The sequence below is a fragment of the Pseudopipra pipra genome, chromosome 1, assembly GCF_036250125.1.
Source record: "Pseudopipra pipra isolate bDixPip1 chromosome 1, bDixPip1.hap1, whole genome shotgun sequence".
NCBI classification, from domain to species: domain Eukaryota; kingdom Metazoa; phylum Chordata; class Aves; order Passeriformes; family Pipridae; genus Pseudopipra; species Pseudopipra pipra.
Genome location: NC_087549.1, coordinates 50,269,971 through 50,293,578, shown reverse-complemented (window position 1 = coordinate 50,293,578; position 23,608 = coordinate 50,269,971). Strand labels below are relative to the sequence as shown.

Below are 23,608 nucleotides of genomic sequence, written 5' to 3'. Positions count from 1 at the left end.
GGACAATGAATTAATCTGTTTTTATTTCAGAGATTCTGTGTCTAAAAGAAGACCTTAAATGAGAGATCATGTTATCTGTAATTGCTTCTTGTTTTATCTTGCAAGTAATTAATCCTTTTTCTGATGTAGCAGCTTTTCTCTGTCATTCAGAGGAGTGTGTAGTTTGGATGATGCTTAGTAAAATCAACTCCAATATGCTTATGAAGTTTGGCTGCTCCCCAGCCTTGTTCTCTCAAAAAAGGCCTGTTTTAAATAATGAAGAAATAATAAAAAGAGTTCAAGCTAAACTGCATTTGATGGGGCAGGATTAGAGAGTGGCTACAGGTGCAGTTGAGTTGTCAAGTCTAACAGGAAGGGGCTTGTGAGCAGCTGAGGGGAAGCTGCAGGTGGAAAATCTTGTGTGTCATGACGCTACTGCTGGAATGGTATGTTTAATTGTGCTCTAATTTTTGAAAGTTTGAAATCTAGGCTATGTGCCAGATGACTAAGACTTGGTAAATTATTTTTACCCCTATCCTTAAAACCAGTGTCTATTCTGCAAATAAAGTTAACATTAAAAGGTTCCATACCATCTTCTCTGTGACAGAGTCCGTGCTCTGTTCAGGTTGGCCATTTTATTACACTACATATAGCTCTAAAAGTCAAAGGGGGATATTCCTTCTTAGAACTGTTTAAGTACTGTTCTGTGTATACTGAAAAAAATATTTTGCAAAATAGACTCTGAAGTATTAATTTGATCTAATAATACATTTTTTCTTGACATTTTTGAGTGAAATTCATTTTAATCAGAAATACACATATACAATTATCTATATGAAAACCTGTCTAACCCACCAAGGACAATCTCTAGGTTGTGCAAAGCCAAATTAAACCCAAATACCTGACAGATATCCCTACCAATCTGATTCAGTCCTGACTGAATTCCATCTCATCCATCCCTTCTTCTTGCAGTCAAAGTGAGCTCTATTGAGGGAGCTCAGCTGCATCTGGTATTAAAGCATTTCCTGCTTCAGTAGCATTCTCCCCTGCTTTAGCTGGCTTTTTTTTTCTCATGTGCTTATACTGTGAATTGGAGCTTTGTTTCATTAATGCATTGCCATCAAAAAAGGCTCCTAATTCTATTATGGTGCTGCTGTTTAATACGGAGGTCATTGCAGTATGTGGGAAGTCCGATCAACAATCTAAGGCTTATGGTTCTAGGCATCATACATTTATAAAAAAAAAACCCAAACCAGTCCCACTATGGGGAATTGTTAAAAGAAATGCAAACATTAAAAGAATCCTTAAAAACTGTGATCCAGTCCCACACCACCAAACACAACACATATCCGCCTCATGTGACAAAAATAAATGTGTATCTTATGAACACGTAGACACACCAACCAGTTCTGTACAGCTCTCTGCATAGTTAAAGGAAGGCAAAATGAGTCAGTAATTGTGTTGTAATCAGCACTATTAGAATTTCTGACCTCCTTGTGCGTGTCTGGTACTCATAGCAAATGAATCATTGGCAGATTAAACTATGCAATTTATTTCCAAATTGTGAAAATGTGAACAACCTGGAAAAAGAAAAAGTAGGAAAATCATTAATCATCCTTTACTGCGGAACCCTCTGCTGGTGATGGGATGCAAACTTCCCTTGGATCTGAAGAGCTGGCTAACCTGAGATCAGTACTGTTCTATTGCAGGTAGACTGTCACATACCACTACCTATACAGCCTTGCACAGGCAGAACTGCAAAGTGGTTATACCCAGATTTTATGTTTAGAGGCATTGTGAATTTATGTATATGCATACATATACATAAAATACTTAAAGGACAGTTAAACTGGAGTGAAAAGAACTCCTTTGTAGGATTGAAATAGCTGTGATTTGGAGAAGTACAGGTTCTGTAGATACTGTGTAGAATATAAAGGATATGAGAGCCCTGCATAAGAAATTGAATTTCAGGGAAACAGGGTTAAACTGGATGGTTAAAAAAAAGACAAACTGCTAATTTTTTGATGCTTCATGAAAACTTAAGCAAATACTATTTTACGTGATAGATGTTTGCTTTTTTTTAAAAGAAAAAGTATACTGATATTTGAGTTGGGATATTTATAATTTCTTTTGTATCTTGTAACATGATTACTTTTTCTGATACTTGTTTTAACTTTCTCAGTATGTTTGTATACAATAATTAAACACAGTGGAATTCCAAGACAAAGGTTGACAAGTGCACAACAGAAATTCTTCTGATATTTTCTCTTTATGTCAGAGAGAAACAGATGCCAGAAGTGCATAGGATATCTCTATCTAGTTTGTTGCAAAGAGGGTACACTTGCTTACCATAGTGCTGAGCAACTTATGACATTAGCAACTGCCCTAGAAACACTATCCTCTTTGTTATTGTATATAATTGCCTCGGCTTTTGATTACAGTCTTAATAGCTTCCAATTCAGTACTTCAAATGAAATTGTCAATTGTGGTATGCCAGTTCATCTCCTTGTATGGAATGACACATCAATGAATTGGTTTCAAAACTGATATGATAGCAGTTCAGTATTTTACATGCAAAATCCTTTTTCATCCACATTTCTGTATTCTAACGTTTAGGATCTCAAGATACTGAGTGTTCTTCAATAATTTCTTGCCCATCACAAGTTGACACTTTTCAACTGTATTTTTTTTGTCCTCAGAATGGAAGAAAGAACTGTGGGAAAATGTAACTATAGAAAAAGAGATTCTAATTTTGATAGTGAGCAAAGAAGAGATAGAAAAGATAATAACTCGCATAGATAGGGTAGATTGGCTATAGGTCAGTAATTCAATCTCGTGCATTACCTTAGCAGGACCTTTGGGAGCTGAAGTGGAAGATCAGCTGTGCTACTGCAAGGCACATCGCAACAGTTCCATGACTTGGACCTTCTTTGACTTTCCTGGCTTTGATGTCTGTTGCAGATGTGATACTAAGGTACATTGGCTGCTGGTCAGATCTAGTGAGGACATTGCTACAGAACATTCTTACTGATAATTATTCTTGAGAAGAAAATTCTTCCAAGACAAAAAGAAATTGTGTTCTTGGAGCACAGCTGAGGATAATGGAGTTGTAAGGAAAGTTTGGTTGTTGTTGCAATCAGACTTGGTAAATCAGATGGGTTAGTGTATAATTTTTTGTTGGCTTGGCCAACCTTAACATACCATGCTTATTGATGCTGGGACTCAGTACTACTGCACAATAGTGATTCTGAGTAATGTGTAGGAAGACTTGTTTGAGTTCAATAAGCAGCATATTGGTATTTATGTTTCGTGTCCTGATGCGATTGGTTTGAATGTTTCATCAGGCATCATAATCAGCAGAACAGCACATACATCTTACAGTCAGACTTAGTTTAGAGGTTTGACTGGATTGTTCATCTTGTACTCCAGAACTTCAACTGAAAAACCTATTTTTACAGAAAGCCACAAATTGTTCAGCCAAGTAACAAGGCTAATTTCTGCTAGCCTAATAATGGAAAAAAAAAAGAAATCAAAGCAAATAATGATGAAGACACCTGGTAAAATTCTATTTTACTAAGTTTTATGCAATTGCAATAGGAATTTCTTTATAAAAGCAGTTTACAATGAATGCAAATTGTATGCAGTGATGTCACGATCTGATGTTTTTTACAAAGAGTGCATTAAAAATCTTTAAAAATCTTTAAAGATTTAAAAATCATTAAAAATCTTTAACTGTGACTCATTCTGGTTGCAAATGAAAAATGAGGCTCACAAATTTATTTCTACAGGCTACTCAAAAAAATGCTAGGAAACTATTTAAACCCCATCAAATCATACTGTTTTCTTGAACAGAAAACCAGTACTCACTGTAGTTGCATTCAAAATAAAGGCCTTTTTTCCCTTAAAGTTGTTTTGCTTTCCTGTTAAAATTATTTTAAAAGAACAGGTATTGTGTCTTCTTTTTGGGAAAACTTATCCATTTATAATGATGACACATTTTTAAATACTGAGTGAAGTACTTCTGTTGCTTTGGGCCAGAAGTCTAATTGAAAAATATTAATAAAACTAATTCAGCGTTCGGTGTAGTGATCTGAATTTTTACGTCAAACTTTTGTTTCTTCAAGTCTTTACACTTGACTCATCGTTTCATTTTTAACTTTTTGATAAGAGGAACCTCAGTGAAATCTATGTCAGTTTAAAGGAAGGTTTCTCCCATCTGAAGGTTTCTTTAGAAATCACAGGCTAGGACTTATGGTTGGACAGTCTGACCATTCAAGCCATGCCTATGATGTGCCAAAATTAGAAGTTTTGGGTGCCACCTTATTTAAGTGAAACCTACCATTTAGTGATGGATTCTGCACAAAAGCTGCTAAACACCTAGACAGTCATCGTTTGTTGAGGAAGTCTGGAACAGAACATTTATTCATCAAAATCAATCAGATCTGTGAATTTGATGTTTATGTTACAAGTGGCTGCTACAACAGAGAATTATTCAAGTGCTGCAGCATTTATATACTGTATTGTTCTGGTGTTTCGCGTTCAGTAACCTAGACATCTCTGATCTGATGTCTTCTGTAATGTAGCAGACAGAAGCCAATGTTACCAATCAACAGCTCAGACTGCAAAGGAACAAAGTGAACACATTCAGACATTCAGCCAACATTATATAGAGAGAGTGCCAAAGTCATTAATTGCTTATTTTCCCAGTGGATTTATTAATCACTTCCTCAAGAGCTTATGTTAAAAAAAATCTCTGAATTATCCATCTCTGAATAATGTTATTTTATAAATATTACTGCATTTTAAGTAGGACTTTAGAGAAACATAGTTAACAAAAAGAGAACTTGAAAAGTCAGTAGCAACAAAGTTCCAGATAGTAGAAGAATATTTCTAGAAGGTTATGGAGTTTGTATGGTTGGGAAAATTAAAATAGAAAATACTTTGTACTCATTCAGAGAATTTGTTGGAAGGAGTCTTCTCATATCAAGAACTGATTTCTCTGTCACAGTAATTAGCTGACTATTTAAAAAATGGAAGAAGACAAGAGGCATCTGAGAAATAACTTGATGATGTTTTGAGGATGGTTTTCCACCCTAAGGTTGTTATTTGCCATTATTTACCAAATGATCTGGCAAAAAGACGATTGATATACTTAGGATACTGCCAGTTCTGTTACAAAGTCTTCATTAGGACCATGAGTCATGTAACACCCAGTATGTCATCATAGGCTTAGACAATAAAAATTTTTGTAGCGTGTCATGAAGATTCATCTGGTATTTTCTGAATTCTAGGGGACTTCTATGAGATTTGTTATCTCAGAGACACTAAAAATTAACTATTTATTCCTGTGAAAACTTGGTAGATAAAGTTGCTCCAACTAATTTTCTTCTTTGTGTAGGGGCACATAAATGCACAAGGTGCAAAGTTGAGCAATTTGTATGTCGCTTTGTGCATAAAATGGTCCATCCATGCCCCACATGGTCAAGTTTTAGTACATGAAGGTCTTTGTGTTCAGCTAGCAAAACACAAGGTCTGTTGACTGGACTTTTTTCAGACGGTAGCAAAAAATAATTAAAAACCCCTTTTCTTTCACTAAGATATATACACATACAATTACAATCTATTTACAAAACTTGAAATAACTGCAAAAGATACCAACCTAAATAAAGTGAAGCTTTAAAGTGTGAAGAAACTGAAGGTGTGCACTTGGTTGTGTAGTATTATCTTCTGGAAGGACTGAAAAATACAGACAACAAAAAAAGCCCCAAAGCTTTTGCAATTAGTGGTCAGATGCACTTCCTTATGCTCTAAATATGATGGAGTCTGCTGAGCCTCTTTTTGCTTCAGTAGGGCTTAGATAAGCCAGATGAAAAATGGCTTCTGGAGCCTTAACTTCAGCTTTCATGAAGGAAAATGCCTTCTTGCCTCATCATTTCAGCATAAAACTCTAATCTAAGCATAATACATCTTATGATGTATTCTGTGTCTGGAGGCATCATCTGGAAGGGAAGGACCACTAACAAAATGGCAGCCATGACCACTAAAAAAATGCCTGTTCCCCCTCAGCAACCTGAGTCTAGGATAGTCCTCTATTACTTCAGTCTGGCTTGATAGAGGACAAAGTTACAAATGTACTTGAAGAATTGCTTCCTCTTGGGTTACTAACTACTTGATTGTTGTCATCATGTGGAGATGACGTATGTACTTTTTGCGAGCAAAAAAGTACAAGTACCGAAAATGCAAATGATGGTCAGCAAGGTGTTTGGACTCTGGGTGTCACAGGCAATATCTGTGTCTGCTCAGAAACTACCGCAGCAGAAGAGAATGGGGTCAGTGCACTGAAGCAGTTGGTGCTGAGGACCTGGCACTTCCACTGAGGGTTTCAACTTATAAACTAATTTTTCCTACATTCCATGACCATTAAGTTAAAACTCTGATTTACATCTCATTTTAAGATTCACCATAGAAAGAGGGTGCTCATAATGCCTTCCAGAATAATAAAACTGATTCCTGGATACTTGGCTCTAATTATGGTAAACAGTATAAAATACAGGGTACCTAGAAAGGTTTATCCTTGCTTGCCTTAGCACTAGATCTGAAAGAGAATGTAATAAATAATAAATAATTAAAATTCCCCAAACTAGGAAAAGGAAGACTCAGTAGGACAAGATAACAAGAATGAAATACAAAAAGAGATACTAACATGCCAGAGCAAATTAATTGAAAATTGTAGATGAACTCTGATGGACATTTTGGGCATTATTAGACAAATTTAACAATGGAATTGCAAAATGGTTTTGGCTTCTTTCTCTCTTAATATATACATCCATCGGAATTTTCAGCATTCTCTATATTTAAAGCAAGGTAAAAAAACACTTATATGTTGTGCTACTAAATCATCTCTGCAGACTGTTTTGTGTATATTGCCAGACTGAAGCAAATAAACCAATCAAAAAATAAGGAAGTGAAATGCATCTTCTCATGAAGTTGCACTAAATCTTTCTTTAGTATCATATGGAAAACTTTTTTATCATAGAAATAATAGTATTTAATACCGTGAATATTATTATTTATGATGATGCATATGTTAACTTGATTTTTCATCTTTTCTCCTATTAGTTTTACCTTTTAACATCTAGCTGTACATTTAAACTATCATTATTACTCATTGCATAACTTTGAAAGTCACAGAAGTATTTTTGTTTTCACCTGTAGAATACTTTAACTTTTTCTTTCTTTCTTTCTATTTTCTTCCTTCCTTCCTTCCTTTTCCTTTCTTTCTTTTTTATTCTTTCTTTCTTGTTAACTATCAAGTGTTTAACTTTTGGCAAAAATGATGTGTAGGCTTTTTTTCTTCTCATCCATTGCAGGTGTTTTCATAGAACTCAAAATAGCTTTATTCTTAGAGCGGCAGATCTCTCTGTCCTTTCTGTGTGTTTCATATCAGTAGATGATTTTTCCTGCTTTTTTACCCTCACTAGGTACTCTGTTCCATTTGCTTCATCCATTTATGCATGATTTTGGACTTGGAAGAAGTGATAAATGCTGTCTCCTCTTTATCACTCTGCTTTTAAGTTGTTCTGACAGCAGAAACTGCTGTTCCAGTTAGAGCAGGTTCATTAGGTCACCAGAAAGCACTAGCAGAAGCACCTTTCCACTTCCAGACTTACTGCACTAGATGCTGTTGCATCAAGTAGTTCCTCTTCTTAATTGGTTTAAAGCAGCATCCACCTGAGCTTATAATAACACATAGAAGTAGTCTGTCACAGTGGATGTTGAAATTATTACCTCTCATTTGCAATTCAATGAAACTGTCATTTTTCCCTTGCAGTTCTGCTTCTTTTCCACCGTATGTTCTCCTTAATACAAGCAGTTGGGCAGTGCTTTTATATCATTCATTCACCTCATCTCTTGCTTCTGTTGCTCCCCACGAAGCAGGCTTTCTGCAGCTACAGCCTACTGTTTGCTGCCTATGACTGCTTTCCTGTTTTGTTTTTCCTAATGAAGGAAGTTTGTCAGCATTGTAGGCTTCATTCTTCATCATTATGCAGTTCTTTTTTTTTTTTTTGCTATGTTTGTACAATTTGCTACAGTAGTTGAATGTTATATAAATGATTAATTAGCACTTATTACTGCTTTACATTTCCTAGGTATTGCACAAACTAACTAATCAAGCAGTTAATAAAGGAATTAAGCAAAAAACAACACACAGTTACAGGAGTTTTGTTCTCTCTTTGTCCTTGTACAGTTCTCTTGCTTACTGGTACTCTGTGAAATCTGTAATCAAAAAAATATGTATAAAAGTTCTCCTGAATAGGTGATTTTTTTTTTCAATTTTGTCACAGTAAAATGTAATTGAAAACCAGGGCTTGTCTAGTTAGATATAATAAACCCGATTACATTGTGTGGAATTTTTAAAAGGCTGTTCACCTCATCCTATGGTCCCATTAAAATCAACAGCAATATGGGCAGCCAGTGTGAACACTGATAGGCCAACAGCAAACTCCTGGGACTAAGGTACCACATTCATGATTCCGTGAAATTGTCTTGATACACCTTGCTTAGTAGCACAAAATAAAGAGAAAAATCTTTGTTAGGGTCAACCTGGCAGTATTGTCTGTTAATTTTTTTTTTTTTTTTTTTTTTTAGAAAAAATAACAAATAATTTACAGCTAATAAAAATAAACTTTGTAAACTGTAATTTTTTACTTGCTTATGTGCACTAGGAACTTGCATATACATACATATACTTGCCATAATTTAAGCCTAATTTGCAGACTTCTGAATCATCTCTATTGACAAGGTAGTTTGAACTTGCTTAGGTCTTTTGTTCTCAACTTGACAAGATGGAAAAATACATGGTTTATGCTGATTTAAAAAAAAAAAAAAAGGGCTATTTCTCTGCCAACAAAAGGAATGCTTATTTGTGCAGGACATAACCCCTGCCATGACTTGACTAACAAAGACAGTTCAGTTTGGTGGGAATTCATGCAGGAGTAAACTTTTCTCATTTTACCACCCAGTGTAGCATGATGGAAAGATAATGAATTTTCTGTTGACAGCTTCTTTTTTCCACATCCAGTATAATATTCAGAGCCCTGTTCAGCAGGTTTGAAGGTCTGAGTTTAAGTATAGCCAATGGATGATGACTGAACAAAAAAACCAGTTTTTGCACTGTATGCAAAAACCAGTACCTAGCCAGATAAAAATTTTCAGGGAAAATCTCTGTCACACATAGAGGCTTTATATACATAGGCAGAGGATATATATACATATATTGTATATATATATATATTTATATATATCATATACAGTGAGATTTAGTTTTGGCTCCAAAGCACTGTGAAAGTGGACCACATGAAGGAAAAGAGAGAGGACTTTTTTTCACCAGGAAATGATAGAGAAATAAATGTGCTCTTAAATATTTTGACAGATGGTCTGTTACACAGATTCATTTATGTTACTAGAAATGTAACCTTTATGAAAAATTATGACTAGATTATCAAAGTATCCCCGTTTTCAGATTTCTAATAATGCTGCACAAGTAGAGTTCTTAACTACGCAGCACATTTTCAACCAACTGTGTAATTGAGAATTTCTCCCTGCAACAGCTGGATGCCATTTTTTTGTTCAGTATCAAAAACTGCTCAAATGCCTCATGATTGCTATTTAGGCTGGAAGCAGTTTTTCAGCATTTCAAAACAAAGGGAATTTTCATGATTGCAGGAGTAGGACTTCATGCAATAAAAACATGAGCTGGACATGTTTAAAATTCATATGCAGGTTCCAGAAGATGTACTTTGAAATTGTGTACTTTTCACTGTGTACCATGAAAAACAGTAAACCGTGTTTTTTGTTTCCTGTCTTCTATTACCTATCATTATTTTGAGGAAGAGAGAGACGAAAACTTAGAGCAGTTTAAAAACATGGTAATTCTTGCTTTGCTACCTACAGAAGTAAGGGTGAATTGATGCAATGTAAAGACCGTGAGAAAATTTATGAAGGATTATTATACACTAGTGGAAATGTTATTTGAGGTACAGACGTTTTTAAACCTGTGTTGTGTTACAAGCACTTCTGTTATGAACAGATATTTTAGTCATAAATTCCATAGAATGTATAACAGTATGTGAAAGAAAAAGATTGTAGTTGGGGTTTTTTTGTAACATTTCACTTGAATATGCAGGTGCAATGCAGAAACTTCCCTCACATATGTGGTGTGAATAAGTATTTATCCATATATGCAAGTATCAGATAAGAGGGATTGGATTAATGGGTCTCTATTCAGTATTTCAGACTAAAATTATTTTATATATAATAATCATGGGCTAAAATTTTTGCCTCGTTTCCTTCCTTACTTAGGAGCAAAGGACCGACTGACTGACCTGTTAATGTGCTCTACAAATTTCATGAGACTTTTTTATGTGTTTTCTTCCATTGCTCATGACTAACCTGAAAGGAGGTTGTAGGCAGGGGGGGATTGGTTTCTTCTCCCAGGAAAGTAGCAACAGCACAAGAGGATACAGTCTTAAGCTGCACCAGGGGAGGTGTAGGCTGGACGTTAGGAAGAAGTTCTACACACCCCAGGGGGGTGTGGAGTCACTGTCCCTGGACATGTTTAAGAAAAGACTGGATGTGACACTTAGTGCCATGGTCTAGTTGAAGTGGTGGTGTTAGGTCATAGGTTGGACTCGATGATCTCAGTGGTCTTTTCCAACCTAATTGATTCTGTGACTCTGTGTGAAACTGAGATAATAGTGCATACTTGCCAGATGCCACTTTGCTAGGTCTAGACATGTCTCATTCTTTGTTGACCTCTGCAGCAGCTGCAAGGCTGTTTGTGTTAGCTGCTTGGCTCTTCCTCCACAGTCAGTATGGAGCGAGAGTTTCAGCTCACTGGAAGTACCTGTGTCAGTCAGACACGAGCAAGGCAGGGTGAGAGGTTATCGACAGGAGTAATGCAGCAGCAGTAAGAGTGAGACTGGTCATAGGTGTTGCCTGTGGCCTTTCTTTCTTTGCTCTCTCACTGGTTGCAATCAGAATTTTTTCTTTCTCTCAACCCTTTAGCACAGTTGTTAGTTTAGTGTTTTGTAACTATTTCTGTTTAATATACATAGGCTTCTCAGAGGGGTGGTGGATACAGAAAATTGGGGGTTTCTTTTTTTTTTTTTAATTTGCCTCTGTTTATAGTTTTCTGCCTGCTTCAGAGCCAAATTCTTCATGCACATAGCATGAAAATCTCACAGTGGGGCAATCTTGGGTAAGGAGCTGTGAAAGCTTCTTACTAAAACCAGATTTGGAAATATTAAGGCTTTATATAACTGATTCTTTCAGTTACAATGAAGAGCAAATTAAAACCATTTACCTCCAACTAGAATAGACTGCAGAACTTCCCACTGGTGCTGATGCAGGAACATTTCATAAAGAATATTTTATTCCTCCTGTGGATTGATGTTGAGGGAAAGCCTGTGCTTGGGATTTTTCCTTTATCTCATGTACAGACTTATAACTCAGTTTCAAAAGCAATTAATATTTATGAGGTTGGGCTGAGAATAATACAACTGCGGTGCGACGGTGAAATGTCTGCCATTCACACACTGCTGTAGAGTGATATAAATACATATTTAAGTTTGAATTAATTAAATTTTATTTAATCCTTTCTCTGTGAGCTTGTAAACAGATACCAGTGAATATCAACACTAGTGCATATTATTGGAAAGTGATGTGCTGTCAACATAATTTTAGACACATTTCATTTCTTGCGTAGTAGTTATCACTAATTCAGAACTTTAAACTTTTTCTCATTGGTGTGCTAGCTGCTGAAATCAGAAGTTTTTTCCAAGGTATAAATTGTTTGTGCTTTGGATACAGAAACAAGGGAATGCCAATAGTGATTGTCTAGTCACTTCCTAAAGTAGCGTAATTAAAAATCACATTTTGCAGAGCCTTTTAATTGGCATTGATTTTAATCCTTTATCGTTAAACAGCTTCAGGTTGGCTTCTTTTCAGTTTAGAGTGAAGTATAGTCAAAAGACTGTGTCACTATAACTGGTGCCAAATACAATCAGACTAAAAGTGCGCAACTTCTCAACCCGCCTTCTCTGGCAGGATGATGGAAGATATGAGCAGTTTATTATGGTAACATGGTGCTCTTGATGTCTTGGGGAAAATAAGTGATTTGCTCTGAGTATGGACAAAATCTTAATGTGTTATTATGACTGTAGATCAGGAGCTGAGCTGTAGACATTGAAGTATTGCATTAATATTTGCTGTGCTTGGATTAGCTGAATTGGCAGCATATTTAAGTAGGGACTTGGGCTTTCTTATTATTTACTTAATTATATTTGTAATTTACTGTGGCTGAGTACTCAGCATGATTTTTAATTGTCTGAGGGAGACTGTTAATTTTACCAATGAGGTTCAGTAAGCAGTCTTGGCTATATAGGAAGAAGGTTGAGTTTTGTGTTCATTGCTAAGCTTTATGGTATTCCCATTATTACTATGCTAGTATGCTTGTAATTAAATTTTTAGAAGTTTGTTTGCCTGTAGTTACTAGGCAGTCCTAATTTCTTTATTATTATTATTTTGCTAAAATTTGCAAATACATGAGGTTCCTGCCTATTTCTGAAAAAGTAAAAACTTGTTGATGCTAGTGGCTTAATATGCACTAAATTATGTTCTGAAAGAGGCCTCTTGTCAACATCAGAGGTGTTAACTGCCATTTGTCACCCTAGATACATACCTTCATTGAAAGGTTACAGTATATATAAAGCCCTTCCAAGTACACATTTGTAATGGAACAGGTTTCAGTTGTTAAAGTAGGTCAGTATCTTGATATTGCATACAGAAAAATGGATAGTCATGCACTTTGACTGAATTACTTAATAAAAATATGAGAAGTGGGGGGGGAAGTGAAAGTAAAAATATCAGATAAAAATGTGACCCATTTCCTTTAGAGTATATATTTGTTAATGAAAAATTGTTCATGCCAGAAGAACACCAGGAATGTAAAGAAGCATCATGTAGAAGAGAAATCAAATGGTTTACTGTGTAATAAAACACTTGGAGACCTGCCCTTCATTTTGGCGCTGAAATTTAGTTTCATGATAATGGTCACACTGTGAATTGGTATTCTGCACAGGAGAGGTACAGACATGATTATAGTCTATTTCTTAGAATTACAGATTTGCAGAATAATTTACATAGAAAGGAATTACAGGCAGTCATCAAGTTGCTGAGTGCCTTGTTTTACTGTGTGTTCAGTATCTCCCACAATGGAGATGCCACAGCCTCCCTGGGTACATGTTCCGGGTTATTCTTTTTTCCTGTTCTTTTCCACACTTTTTTCAGGTTTCTTTTTAACCAAATCTAGCTAAAACAAAATTTAAAAAAAATAAAAATGGCTGCAATGTCAACTTCAAAATTATTTTTGTCCCATGCCCTATTTCATGCGTCAGGGATCAAAAGAAAGAATATAAGAACTTGGCAAACAAATGCTCATAGCCTCTGGATGTCCTGAACTTTGGTTCTTTCTGAGCTGGATGTTTCTGAACTTTTATAGTTATCTAATTCAGGGGGTTTAATTTTCCCACACTTTTCCAGACTTCTCTTGAAAGTGTGATTTGATGTCCACAACCTCCTTGTGGCAGCAGTTCCACAGTGCAACTGCACGTTGCAGAAAGGGTCACCCCACTTTGTTTATTTGTTCAGCTTTCTTTCTTATTATGAATTTTACTCCTAACCAGCTTCTTTTCATGCCCTCTAGCTCTTGCACTGGGCAGAATGAAGAAAAAAACCTGAAAAAAATAACGTCACTAACCCTCTCCATGCCAGTCATCATGCTTTCATAATCTCCCATGATTCAATTTTCTCTTTTTTTATAATCTTACCCTATTCATTGTCCCTCATGCAGAAGTCATTCTTTACATACTATCACCATCTTCCTGTTGTGTGAACCTTTTCTGGTTGTATCTCAAGATTAAATAAAATATAGGGAAATGGGCAAAGAAGGCTAGCATGCATAGACATACATAAATAAGAAGGAATAAAAGCAAAATGGATGAAGAATTAAACAAATTTTAAAACTATTATAATATTTTGATTTAGTTTGGGCTGTTGACATGGATAGTACCATGTGTAGTACAGAGCTTGAAGCACACTAGTCCATGACTATTTCTGAAAACTCTTATCATATATACTTACATATTCTTCTCAAATTTTATCTTTTTTACACGTTAGGCAGTAGCTTACAGTGTGCTTAACACTAGTGTGATACAGGTGATGTCTTTACATTGCCAGACTTCAGTGTCTCTGTCATCACTAAATACATCTGACAAGTTAAAATTTCTCTTATCCAAGCAAACGTTGTCAGCTAAGTGAAATCCATCTGAGCCCAGCTTCAGCAAGGTTCTCAAGCAAATCTTCAAACATGGGAGTTTCAATGAGTTCAGAGAAGTCCTTACAACCCTTTCGATTTTATACTCTCACAGAAAATCTGAAATGGTTATGATGTAGTCAATGTTGTAGTCAAATTAAAGCCTTTCTCAAAAGACATCCTGTCAACAGGAAATCTGTGCATTTCTGAGGTAATTTAAAAGCAGTTTCTGGTTCTGTACTCTCTCTTGGTCCCACTGCCAATCTGATAATTTTATCATCCCATTTTTCCATTTTAAACATATTTTTCTACCCCTTCTGACAGAAAAACCTGCACAATCAACCAAGGAAGATCAACTGTACAGAAGGAACTAGAAATTTGATTCTAGAATTAAGAAGAAATACACTAAAGATAGTTATATACCTCAGGGGAGAGGCAGGCCCTCCAAGCTAACTCTACACAAAGTGCTGTCATTGGAGTACTGGTGGAATGTGTTTCTATCCTGACATTAATTCCAGAGACTCTGAACCAGTGTCAAAATTTAGTTCATCTTGGAAACAGGACTCATAGTAAATATAAAGACAGTAACAAAGGGGAGGCTGCAGCCTTCATCTCTTTCACTGCTTTAAAGCCCCAGGTGCTTTAGAGGTCAAAGAATTCCCAGAAATAACCTCCTTCTGCATATAAAGGCAGTTCCTGTCCTCTTAGCAGTTACTTGGAACAATTTCAACCCAAAGCTTTTTACTAAGATGTGCATCCCACTTCCAAGGAATTCATTTAAGGAAGTTTTCTAGCCAATGGGAAGTGGGACATCAGACTCTGACTGGGTTAGTATCTTCAGTTTTGTAAGCTTGAGTTTGTAATATTTGCAGGTTATTTTTGCTCTGAAAATTTTTACTTGTTTTTTATGACAACTGATCCCCAATAGTTAACTGTGATGTGTAAAGATATTTTTTTGAATGAGCATCAAGAGATTAAAATAACTTAGGAACATATCATACAAGCTATTGTAGTGATAAATCTTCAGTATAGTCCAAGACTAGTATCAAAACACCCTTAGCCACATTTTTTTTCTCCTTTAATATGCTTTAAAATAAAAGTTCAATTTGTGATGTTAGCTGCATTTACAAGACAAAATATTCATGCTTATTCTGGCTTGTACTTACCAATTGTTCACATTAAAAAAAAGACTGAATAAAATAGGCTAGACCTTTAGGTGATGAGAAACAAAACTTGAAATAGTGCGATGACTCATATAGCACAAATATAGAACACAGAGGAAAGCCATTTATTTCTGTTAGTCTGAGTAAGTAGTACTGGAGAAATAAAAGGGAAAAACATATATATCATTTTCCTTACAAGAGAGAGAAAATGGCTTGGAAATAAGTATTTTCAGTTTATATAATTTTTAAAATTCATATATTTTAATGTGCAGTGACTTGCCATTGCAATTTTGTCCACTACCCATGAAATACTGGTGGGGAAGCACTGTTTATATAGCTGGGTAGTTGTTCAAGTTTTCTCACCATTCTCCTCTGCTTTTCCAGACAGAGGCAGAAGGACTCTATGGTGCTTATGTAGTGTGAGAAAAGGTTGTAGAAGGGTGAGAATGGGGGAGAGGTGAGCTTGCAGAGATTTACTGAGCAATCCCTAGGCCTTGCAACTCCCCCGGGCAGATGGAGCTCGTCAGCCCTGTAAGGCCATCCATCTAAGAGAAGGTCACTCTAAACAAACCTACGTCCTGAGGACCTCGCTGCCACTGTCCAAGCTTGCTCGGCCCCGGCAGTTGAACCTTAGGATTAAAGGGTGGGCTCAGTTCAGCGCACACTGTGTCTCACCTGAAAAATCCACTGCGCAGGCTCAAAGGGTTAATGACCTTTCCCAAATCTTCGCTCGCGAAGACTGGCCATACACACCAGCATCTTTGTGTAAAAGAACAGACAAACTCTTCAGCATTGTGCGGAAAGAGTAAAACATTTGAGGTGGCACCACAAATGCAACATTTTACAATCTCTTTTTTTGTGCTTTTTTCTTGCAAGAAGGGGAGTGTGGTACCATGTGAAAATCTTACCATGGAACACTGATATAAAACCTCTCAATATTGCTGTGATTTTTAATGAATACATAGGTCCTTGCCATGTTAATAATTTTATCTTGTTTCAGGCTAGTAGTTTTAACTGCTACACTTTGATTGTGTTTCAGAACAGCCGAGCATCAAATATTGGAACTGACATCCGAATTAAAGTGTGTGTGAAAAATCTCTTCCCTCTTTAACTGTTGAAACAAACTAAAATGGAAAACTGACTAAAGGAGGTGAGTCCTTTCTTCTTATTCTCTGATCATTCTCCTTGATCTGTTTCTGCATCACTTTTATTCTTTTTTCTCCAGATTTGCTTCCTGCAAAGGCAGGGAGCCAAATGATTGCAAATTTTCAACTGCTTTAATGGAAATGAAGATAGCCTAGAAAATTATATATATACGATAACTTATCTTTGTACTTACCTAGTTATGCCAGCCAAGGACAGTGTTAATATCAGGTGTCTTTGAATGTTGTGGTGAATGATTTTCAGAAGTCTAACATGAACATAAAAATGTAGCATATAAAGTTAAATGTTGAGTAGAGCCCCACAGAGCTAGCTGTACCATACCTATGAAGAGAGTGTAGGGAATATAAGAGGAAAGCATTGATTTGGCCTAGAGGAGTATAAGAAAAGGGATAGATCAGAGCCAAAAATGAAGTATCGAAGACAGTCATCTTTGAAGCAACATTGAAACGACCTGGAGAAGCTCTGGTAAGGAAAGAACTTCCTTTTCCGCAGTTTCCACAGCTATTTTTATTTGCTCTTTTTTCTGTTTGGTCTGGTTTCTTCTTTACATTAAGAGCTGAACTGATAGACATACTGAAGATAAGCTGACCTCTAGTTTCTTGGACACAACTGGAATAGCAGTGAAACATCTACATATAGTGAACTATTGGCATTTCCCAAAGCTAATCATATCAAAACAAATTAAAATCAATTCCACGCCCTGTTTCCTTATTACCACATGGCAGACTTAAGATATATACACTAGAAACAGGGAGAGGTTTTTTAATTTGTATGTCTTTTTAAAAGGCTGGTCATTCTGCTCATGATTTGATATGATTTTAAGAGTAACTCTTGGAACTATGACATGACTCTTTACAGTTTAGCTAGAAGGAATTTAACTGTAATGTTAAATTAATCATATATTTGGTTATGGGTACATTATGTTAGGTATGATACTGTGCTTCAGTTTTTAAATTTCCCTGTGTGGAGCGTGAGTTTAAGATACTTAATTAAATGTTTTACATCTAAGGAATACTCTTTGTATCACTCCAGAGTGATCTTTTTTTCATTGTTGTCCATTTACATGGAAAAAAATTCAATGGATACCCCACTTTATAATTTCTTACAATTAGAACATTATCTAATTATCCAACAATTGCTTTGTATTTTAGTAAAATTACCTTAAGAGGAGAAAATAGCAGTGTGCTGCAACATTTTCATAGCCATAAAATTGTATCCATGGTGACTCATTATACTTTATATATATATATGTATATATGATTCTACATGTTATATATGATTCTGCATGTTACATATGCAGTATACATGCATGTATTTATATATTAGAATTATATATTTCTATGTATCACTAGAAAAAGTGATACATTTTCTTTGCAGAATAGGACTTGGAAATGATGTTCATTTTCTGATAATGTGAAATAATTAGAACAATTCATCTACCTTTGCCTCAGGTTGACCTTCTATAAAAGTCTAAAACTTTATTGAAATGATGACATAATGTTTGCAGTGGTGTGATTTTTTCCCAAGTAGAAGTTGGATTTTTAACTTAGGAATTTGTTTTTCTCAGTAATACATTTACTTATCAGTTATATATATTTATATCAATTATTATGTATTGTCATACAGACAAAAAATAAACCTCATCCCCTCACTTCCTAGTGTTTTGGATAAAATGGATACCTGCAGCATTCCCAGAGTTAAGTTTCTTGCAGCTGTGCTGAGTTTTGGCTTTTGTACCTATGCTCCTGAATTTGGGAATGTGTCTTTTTGAAGGGTCAAGGAAGTGAGAACATCATTACTGCTGTGCAGTCACCTCTGCAAAAATTAGGAAATGCCAAAATGCGTGTTGTCAGTTCAGATGTATCATGACAGTTGCTTTCCAGCAATGTCATGTACCATTTTTTGCCTGTACTTTTACTTGAAGTTCACCTCAATATAGATGTTTTCCTTTCTTAATGACTTAGAAGTAACCTTGTGATTTGTTAAATGATTAAATTTGATTCTTCTTATGATGTTTTGTAGAGTCCACCTATTTAGTTGATCCACCTAGTTTTAGATATGGTATTTAATATTTTAGATAGGTATTTGTAGATATGTACAGACACACATACTCCTCATATATCAACAAGAAGCAAAGGTATCATGTCTTGGAATAAACAATTTTAACCTGAGTGTTGGGAGAAGATGTGTAATGGAACTTCTTCAATACAGAAGATTGTATTGGAAAATGTAGAAGGAAGTGATTTTTTTGTTGTAAATACACTGTTAGAACTACACAAAAAAAAACCCATTCATGTTAGAATAATCTGAATGGACAAAATGACCAAAACTAAGAACTCTCTTGAGGATATAGATCCTTTTCAGAAGAAACACCAGTTTCTGTGAAGCTTGCTGTCAATTTATTGCCCTTCTATAAAGGTAACTTTTTGCTTAGGGCAAACAGGTGGAAGGTAGGGGCATAAGAAATCTCTTAACAAAGGAATACAAAAGAAAACATTGTGGCATTGAAGAAGGTATTTTGATCAGAGATACATTTATCAGAAAGAACAGGGTGTGGTCCATTTATTTTCATAAGAAATATATTGTCAATATCGAGTTGGACTCGATGATCTTTGCGAGTCACTCCCAAGTCAGAATAATCTGTGATTCTGTGAATATAATGTTACTCTTCTGTCCAAGGGAGATGCAGAAAGAACTTAAATATCCTATTAAATCAAGATATGTTTATCATCAGGGAGGAGATGACTAGGCTTTGAAAAAGTCAGATAAGGAGAATCTATATGAAATATGTTAGGGATGCAGATGAAATTGAACTTTAATGAGATTAAACAAAAGAAGTATAATTAATCTTCTACAATGAGAATGTATGGAAGTAATTTAAACCTTAAGGCCTTCTTGTCTTATTGAGAGACAGGATAGAGGATGCTTTGCTTGATCTAATTATGCAGCAGTCTCGGGCCCTTCAAAATATTGTTCCTTAGGGGAAAAGGACACAAGACATAGAGAACAAATTACCAGTTAAAAGACATGATGATCTTTGATGCAGTACAAAGGAAAGTATAAGGTATTTTACTAGTAATCCTGGTGTGAAAGTAACAACTGTAATGAGAAAAATTAGAAATATTGCCTCAGGTAAAGTACACTGAGAAGGCACAAAAGCTTGGATGAGGCAAAGGTACTGATATCAAATATAAAGAAAAAAACAGATTTCAAGTACTAATTGAAAAAAATGATCATGACTTGCTTGGGTTATTTTAAAGAAAAATTTAAACAAGAGTTTTTATTACAGCTTGAATAATAATTCCATGGTCAGTTTTACAAAGCCCATGAATCAGAGAAAAGAAACTAAACTGACTGTGAGATAGACAGATGATTTGTCTCTCTATTAAATAAAGTAGGACATTTCAAATGAAAATACATTTCATACATACCTATTTCCTTCTCAACTTTTGGGAAAAGCAAATATCAAAATAAAAGACAGGAATAACTCTTTTAAGCTTTTTGGTATCCAGGGCAATTTGGAAGTCCAAGGAATATCCATAACGTTTTGGGATGAGCTCTATACTGCAATGTCTTGGACACTTCTTAGGTTTGAGTGCTGTAGTGACAATAATTTCATAACATCTGTGTAGTAATAAGGAAAAATACGAAGTTACAGAATCATGGAACCACAGAATGGCTTGGGTTGGAAGAGACCTTGAAGATCATCTAGTTCCAACACCTAGTGCATAGGTGGAGAAAAGATCAAAAACTTCAGAAGAAGAGGTGCTGAGATAACAGAGTCAAATATTAGATCAAAAGTTTCATTACTACTATAAGTAAGGAAACAATCATTAACAACTAGAAACTGTAGAGTTTTATCTTTGAGTAATGAACAATCGTGAGGAATTTACTTACCTGAATTAAATATGTAAGTGGGGGAAAAAAAGAAAAATAAATAGAAGGGTTGATATTTGATATAGCTAAGACCATAGACAGACTTTTTTAATGTGTCAGTGTATAAAAAAATTTCACTTCATCACACCTAGCAGAAATAGAAGACAATTCATCACAGCTATAGTCATTTTTGTATCAAAATTTATTTCAGAAATGGACCTTTGATCTCCTACTTTTTGACAGTTGGTGTCATCCAGATATGTATAGACTGAATTCTAGATGAAGATGTGGTCCTTCTTTCTATGTCGTCTAGACCCTTTTTTTGAAGCCTTCAGATTGTTTTACACTGTCTTTAAAGCATGACTACATTACACCTGCAGGATTTAAACAGCATAATTAAAAAAATATGCCTATTTATACTTTTATTTAAACAATAAGGTACCAAACAAAATCTTTTGTTTATTTTTAAATCATTGCTTTTTATTTTAAATATTTAGGTTTTTATTTGGTTTATAGTATTAAACAAAGTAAAAAGGTTGGTAAACTCAAATGAACAGCCTTGAGAAAAAAGAGATAAAGTACCTTCAAGCCAGCATTGCCTGATTCTGAGCCCACCTCCCATTGCCTTGTTGAGATTGTAGAAGACAGGTGAAGAAGTGAGGCTAAATACTTAGGCATCTAGTCCTTTTTTATTCGTTACACCTCTTCTTCCTATTAATCCTATGGAATACTAAAGGATCCTTTAATTTTAAAATACCTGTCTTTGTGACTTTTTTTCTTATGGTGGGAATCACAGCCAAAATAGACCTGCATGTGAATGCATGACTGTTGACATACATCCCTGAGGCAAGGGACACTGTACTAGAGATAGATAACATTCTTGTAAGGTCTTTCAGAAGAGGTCATCCCTAGCTCAGGAAATACCAGAATTATTCTACCTTTTTATACTTTTATATACTTTTCTTTAGGTATATATTTTCACTGTGGTTTATGACAGTGGCTCAATGAGCCTTTGAATTCACTCAGCATGGCTATTTTTGTAAGTGCACACTACTGGAAGTGAATGCCTGTAAGAAGTTTTCATGGTGGGTCAAAAAGTAGTAACACCATTAACTCTGAGAAATGGAATATTTCTTGTATTCCCATTATTCTCTTCCAGTAAAAAAATTCAAGTTGAGCACAGTGGGAAATGCAATTTACTCCTATGGTATAAAATCATATCCCTGAAATAATTCACCTATCTTAGAAACACACCAGTCTAAGGAACTGACACTAATTTTAGGCTGCTGATGCAGGAGAGATGCCTTTCTTTGGTTTCCATTGCACATCATAAGCAGACATAGGCATAATGATAAATATCTCACCATCTCCTGATGGCTTCATGGAATCACCAACTGCACTTTTATCCTGTTTTTTTATCCTTTTAATATTAAGAAAGAGTATAGAAATCACATCTGTCCTTATATGGTCTTCCTTTATGTTTTTATATTATTATTACAACTACAGCAGTAACATAATAAAAAAATATGATTCAGATAATCCTCTGAGTCCAGTGTTGCAGAGATGGAATTGGCACTGTGCAAAATAAAAAAATAAATTTGTCCTTACTGAGTAGTGAAAGTCTGGCCAAGGTGTATTAGTAACCTCTTTCAATTCATTGGGTAATTCAAAATTATAGTCTTCTGAAAACTTTATTTTATATTAAACTCTACCATATGGTTATTATTTTTTGCTGCAATCTGTTTTATTTCTATTGTATAGTTTCTATTTACCTTTTGTTTTGTTGCCCTTTCCTGCCAGCTCTTTTAACTACAGTCTGTATGCTGCAGATACAGTTTAAAAAACTGTCTAATGATTTGAGGAAAGGGCACTATAGTAGGGGATCACAGCAGGGACATGGCAAAGAATTCTAGTACTCAGAACTTGTGTGCTCAAGAGAGACCACAACCATGTTTGGATGCAGTGATCATGTTCTCAAGACCAAGGGAAAAAAACCCAAGGAAACTGGTTTAACAAAGTATAATTCATCAAGAACAAAATGTATAACCCTGCATATTATTGAAGGTTTCTGAATTGCCATCGCTCTTTAAGCATGAATTTATCTGATCACATTGATGAAGTTTAAGTAGGCTAGAAATTTCATTGTAGTGTTTTTATTTTAAAAATGAGAAGAAATATTTCAGTGTTACAAAATCAGCACAGTGAAATAATTCACACCTAGGTTTTATGAGCTGTCTAGGAAGTTCTTCAAACAACTAAAATTCAGATCTTGTAAATCCTGAAAATCAGGGCAATTTTAAGGAATGAAAGAAAATATAAAATCATCAAAAGTAAAGTCTGGAAATAGTTCAGAAATAAGTGAAGTGATAAATACTGAGGAGTGTGAATTGCATAAATGTTTGGAGTGAGTATGTATGTAAAGTATCATTTTGCATGTCCTGGATTGACATAAATCTAAGCAAATATTATGGTTAATTATTAGGCAGTATAAGAATAAAGGTGTATAAAATGGGAATGTGATCTCATAAATCAAAATTCTGAAAAGGTTTTTAAGAGCATGGTACATTACCATCTGTAACAGGATTCTGCAGGTGGCAGGCACTACTCGGGCATACTAATATAAGCAGGTCACCTTTCTGTTCCAAATATGGCCACTCCAGGACATATACTTCATTAGGTACTCACATTTGAAAAAGTTGTTGAAAATTAGAGACTTTGGGAGACGCCACAAGATTGGTTCAAATGGGAGTAAAAATAATGTCAGGTTTGATTCAGTACTGGGGGAAAGAGTGGAGTTGCAAAACTTTTCTCTCTGTGGAAGGCAACAAAATATTGAACATCTGAGACTCGTGAGTGTGACAGGAAAGATCCAGTACATACAAGTTAAACCTAGATATGGAAGCAAAGTACATACATTTAAACAGAAGTAAATACACATTGGAACAATTCACCAAGCAGTGTTGTGGATTCTTGTAACTTAAAAGATTTCATTTGGAATTAAGTCTAGGATTGTTGAAGCAATTTAGGGAATTAGATGCTCAAACATCCTTGA

General features: G+C 35.2%; 1 protein-coding gene across 8 annotated transcripts in view; it reads left to right on the top strand.

The window, feature by feature from the left end:
* DLGAP1 (DLG associated protein 1) overlaps positions 1-23,608 on the top strand; it is a 414,143-nt gene that overhangs the window by 131,187 nt on the left and 259,348 nt on the right. For 6 of the 8 annotated variants that reach the window (XM_064656132.1, XM_064656077.1, XM_064656082.1 and 3 more), the window contains one exon: positions 16,556-16,666. The gene's annotated coding sequence lies outside the window, so the exon portion shown is untranslated. Of the gene's footprint in view, positions 1-2,828; positions 2,954-16,555; positions 16,667-23,608 lie in introns of those variants that run through there. The other 2 variants (XM_064656111.1, XM_064656121.1) reach the window with 2 other exon arrangements.